The following is a 5,554-nucleotide window of genomic DNA, read 5'->3' as shown; positions in this document are numbered from 1 at the left end:
GATAAAGAAAAATTTGAACAGAAAGCAGCTGGACTATACCTCTGGTAGCCTTCTCTCTCGAACTGGTCTTCTCAAAACTAGAGTTTGTGGCTCTTCTTCTTCTGATTCATATTCTATTGTAGAGTTTGATTCTTCCTCCTTCAATTCAAACTCTATCTTTTCAGGTTCCTTTGGTAGGAATTAATGTTTAATAACATCTTTCACCTCTCTAAACCACACATCTCGGTTGTACACAACCTTCTTTGTTTTTGGGTTCCAAATCTTATAACCTTTTAAACCATCTTTATACCCAATAAAGATGCACCTTTCAAATTTATTATCCAAATTGGTTATTTTCTCCTTTGGAACATGTACATATGCATCATAGCCAAATACCCTGAGATGTGAGAGAGAGGGTTTCTTACCCATCCATACCTCATGTGGAGTCTTATCCTCCAAGGTTGATGAAGGTGATCTGTTAAGTAGGTAACATGAAATCTCCATTGCCTCTGCCCAGAATTATTGTCCTAACCCGAAACCACTGGGCATGTTTCTTGCCTTTTCCATCAACATCCTGTTCATTATTTATACAACTCCATTTTTTTTAGGTGTGTATGTAGTAGTCTTGTGTCGTGCTATACCACACTTCTTACAGAACTCTTCAAATTCCCTCTTGCAGAACTCTCCACCATTGGTTGTCCTCATCACATTGATCTTCTTCTCTATATGATTTTCCACCAAAGCCTTAATTCTTTAAACATGTAAAAGACTTCATATTTCTTCTTGAGGAAATATATCCATGTGTTCCTCGAGAATTCAACTATAAATGATACATAGTACAGAGATTTACCCAGAGATGGAACCAAAACATGTCCAAACACATCATTGTGCACAAGCTCTAATATCCCTTTCACCCTCTTAGCACTAGAGGGGAAACTCACCCGATTCTGCTTCCCATATACACAATGTTCACATAAATTGAAATCCAGAGAGAAATTAGACATACCTTCTACCATATCATTACCATGCAATATTCAAAGACCCTTCTCTCCAATGTTTCCAAATCTTTGACTCCACAACATAGTATTCTCTCCAGAGACAACTAGATTTTTTGCTCCACTTTCAAAAAGAATAGAACTATTTCACCCGTCAATAGCAGTGCTAACCAGAAGCTTATACAAATTTCCAATCCAAACTCCCTGCATTAATAGCATTTCTCCCTTAACCATCTTGCAGTTATCTTTCTAAAACATTTTTTTTACACTTGCATCATCCATCTTGCTTACATAAATCAGATTTCTTGCCCATGTAGGAATATGCAAAATACTAGGAAGTGTTCTAATCCTTCCACCCTGCAACTTTAGCTTGACTTTTTCACGTGCTATGGTTCTAGCCTTCCTTTTATCCCCTAAGAATACATCACCGCCTTCGTATTTATCATACTCACAGAACCACTCCCTATGGGGATTGAAGTGAAAGGATGCGTCTGAGTCAATCAACCATGGCTCGACATGATTTACATGTGTACTTGAAGAAGAGGCCAAGTACACATCACTATCTTCATCTAACGTGGTTTCTGCCTCTACAAAAGGAGAATCATCAGATCCCTTTCCTTTCTCAGGAGTTTTAGATCTACAATCCTTCTGTAGCGCCCTTCTTTTCCACATTTCTAGCATACTTTTATATGTTTTCCTAGATATTTAAATCTCCCACTTGGGGAATTATTTTTGTTTATCTTCTGGGACCGTCCTCTTACAGATAAGGAACCTTTATTCTCGCTCTCCATATTTTTCCATCTCATCTCCCCTAACAACAAAGATGAGACTATTTCATCAAACTTCAATGTAGTTGTATTGCTACCTATAACAACAACCAGACTATCCCATGAGTCTGTAGAGAACACAATAGAATGATACAATCCTCTTCATCTGAGATTTTAATATCAACAAATAACAACTATCTTACCATAGTATTAAAGGCATTCAAATGCTCTATCACCGAGTCTCCATCTTTAATCCTCAAGTTATACAGATTTTTCCATATGAATAGTTTGTTCACCAAAGACATAAATTGATACAAAGTCCCTAATTTTTCTCACAAAGCCTCTGTCAAGCTTCCCCTGATACATTCAAAAATACTAAATCTGAGAGACACAATCGTATTGTGCTCTTTGCCTTCCAATCTAACTTTGCCTAGTCTTCTGTTGACATTCTTGTTGGTGTCATACTTGGATCTACAATGATCTATTGATCTCTATCCATCAAAATATCCTCCATCTTGAGCTTCAACAACTCAAAATTTTTTCCATTGAATTTTTTGATCTCTATCTTGCCACTATTCTCCATATCCTTTCATCGCAAGAATTGATCCCATAGATGTCCCACTGTAATAGGGTCTACCACAGGCCCAAGCAAAACCCCTCAACAAACAAGGTATCCCCTTGAAGCTGAAATGAATCTCATTCCAAACGAAGGTTTTAACGATGTACAAAAATTACCTGCAAACGAATTCTTAAAATAGAAAAATGTATAATGGCAAGAACATAAAACAAATATACACAAATATTTTCCCATGAATCCTAAAACCGGGACTACCAGATTGATTTTTCATTATATTCCTTTCAATGTTACAATACATATATATACATGTCGAAGCATTCATAAACCCCAATCCATTAGCCCTAGATTAGAACATAACCATAATTCCCTTGATCCGATCTATAAAATACCAAGGGAAAAAAGCTATCATGCCCAAAACCATGAGCAAAACCCATGCACAAAACCATGGGTAGGTCCTCCCACCATCTTTGGAAATAATATAACACATGCCCAACACTAGTGACATCCACCATAGTACTGGCCCTTATTGTTCACTAGTTATCATGGTCTCGAAGAAAGAAGGCACTTGGTTCATGTCTCCTGACTTCCAAGCTCTCAAAAAACTAACAAGTAAGGATAAGTTCCCCAAATTTCCAGTCATTAATGAAATTTTGGATGCAATCAAGGGTGCTCAATTCTTCACGCAAACTTGATCTCCATTTAGACTATCACTAAATTCATATGAAGGAGGTGTTTATTCCTAAATTTTATTTTTGCACTCATGAATATCATTACAAGTTATTCGTGATGCTCATTGGCCTTTGTAACACACCTTCCATCTTCTAAAGTGTCATGAAAAATTATTTGAACCGTTTTTGCATCATTCCGTCCTTGTAAAGCTCGATCTATTGTAAAGCTTTACATCTTGATCTATTGTAAAGCTTGGAAATCCCATGTCACACATGTGGATCAAGTCTTGAAACTACTTGTTGATTATTATCTTTTTTCTCAAGTAGTACAAATGTATCTTTGTTGTATTAGAAGTGAAATATTTGGGCCATATCGTCAATCATGGTGTCATGTATGTGGATCTCAAGAAAATTCAAGTGATGAAGGATTAGCCTCACCCCAAAACTCTTTAAATCTTAATAGGTTTTCATGGTCTAACTAGTTATTATCAAAAATTTGTAAGGAACTATGGTAAGATTCTAGCTCCTTTCAAGATTTATTTTTAGAAAAAAAAAAAAAAATTAATTGGCATGACGTTACATAATGGGCCTTCCAAGAATTAGAGAATGTTATGGGTACAAACCCAATACTTTCTATACCTGACTTCACCAAGACCTTTGTATTGAAATTTGACACCTTGAGTATAAGAATTAGAGTAGTGCACGTCTAAGAGGAATGACCATTGCTTTTCCCAACAAACAATTGGGTGAAAGGAAATTGGAAAAATCAAATTATGGAAAGGAGATGATGGATATATTTCATGTTGTGTACATCTAGCATCCATGCCTACGTAGGAAAAATTTCCATGTTAAAACCAATCATTGAAGCCTAAAAATCCTTTGTAGAGCAAAGGATTTGTCCCTTTGAGCAACAAAATTGGGTCACCAAAATTTTGGGTTATGACTATGAGATAATTTATAAGAAGGGCAAGGACAGTGTGGTAGCAAATTCTCTCTCATAAGTATAAAAAAGAAGGATCCCTCTTTTCACTCATCCTCATAGATTGAGAGAAGGTTGGATGATCTAGATTGGATCATTATATTACTTTTCATCCATCTCGATGCTTTCAAAGTGGTAAAAGTGTAAGAATCGGCTCACAGGACCACTTTTACAGACACGACCCAGTTTGGAAAATTGGGATCTAAAACATTCCAAGAGAATTTTGAGGCATCAAATGATGTTTTCTAGGGGTAAAATTTTTCCACTATAGTGCCACACTTTTTTTTTCTTATTCTACACACAAATATCTTTACAATGATGCAAGAATCACCTCAACCGGAGTCCATATGCCACAAGTTATGCCACTCAAAAGTTTACCTTCCTATTTTCACCACCATAATTCAAAAGGATGCCATGTTGACACCCATAACTCTTGGAAAAGGGAATAGCGACGTGATTATGATGAATAAAAATCTAGAAGAGTCCACATTGTAACTTTGGTTAAGAGTTGAGGGAGTCAAACCTAACCACTAGTAGGCTATCGGGCTATGTTATAACCAAACCACTAGGAGGAAAGGGGGTTCCAATCTTCTTGAGTGTATTTATTCCATACATAAGTAGAGTAGCTGAGTGGGATAAGGGGAGATAACATAGAGAGGTTTTGTGCATTGTAGTAGCCCATGGGCCTTAGGCCATACTTCTTTGTACTTGCATGCATACACAATAAATGATATTTTACAGATCCATAAATCTAAATAGAAATAAACCCTCATAGTGTCAATTTCAGATTTTTAAGTATTCAAATTTGTTGTGATGAACTGTCCATTGGAATATCCACAATAGTATATGGATCATTGAATCACACATGCAATAAATGGTTAACAGATCCCAAGATAGTTATCATGATACAACAACTCTAAATTGAACCCCATTCATATCAAGGCCACACCTAGGAAGATGAGGAGCTTCACTATGAAGGGTGCTTGCATTTGAACAAGTAGTTAGCATTTAAATCACAAGTGTTATATGAATAACATGCCTATCCTACAATAGTTCATTCAAGGTTTCATAAAACATATGAAAGGATCATTTTTTTTAGGTGTGTGTGGGGCTGGTGGAGGAAGGAATGAAAAGGACATCCACACCTTTGGGGTTGAGTTTGAAATTTCTAGCAACACAATGGAGATATTGAAATATCCAAGAGAAATAAAATATTTACCCAATTCACCAATTGCATGGAATGACATTTATATGAACTTCATTCTAGTGCAACTAAAATATGAAAATAAACCTATAGTCATGGTTTTGGTTGATATCCTTCTAAACAGGTTCATTTTTGTTCTCTACAACACGCCTTTAAAGACTCAAAATTTGCTCTAATATTCATGGATAATATCTTTAAACTCCAATGTATGCTAATATATTGTGACTAGAAAGTTTTTTATCTGTAGAGCATTCAAGTGAATCTTAACACCACATATCACCCTAAAACTAATGGTAAAATTAAAGTTGTTAATAAGTTCTTCGAATCATATTGTAACAACGCTTGTGAAAAAAACCATGTAAAAATATATAAGGCCATGGTGATG

The sequence above is a fragment of the Pinus tabuliformis genome, chromosome 8 (assembly GCF_031772625.1).
Source record: "Pinus tabuliformis cultivar Carrire ecotype Pingquan chromosome 8, CPIR1, whole genome shotgun sequence".
NCBI classification, from domain to species: Eukaryota; Viridiplantae; Streptophyta; class Pinopsida; order Pinales; family Pinaceae; genus Pinus; species Pinus tabuliformis.
Note: the sequence above shows the minus strand (reverse complement) of the source record.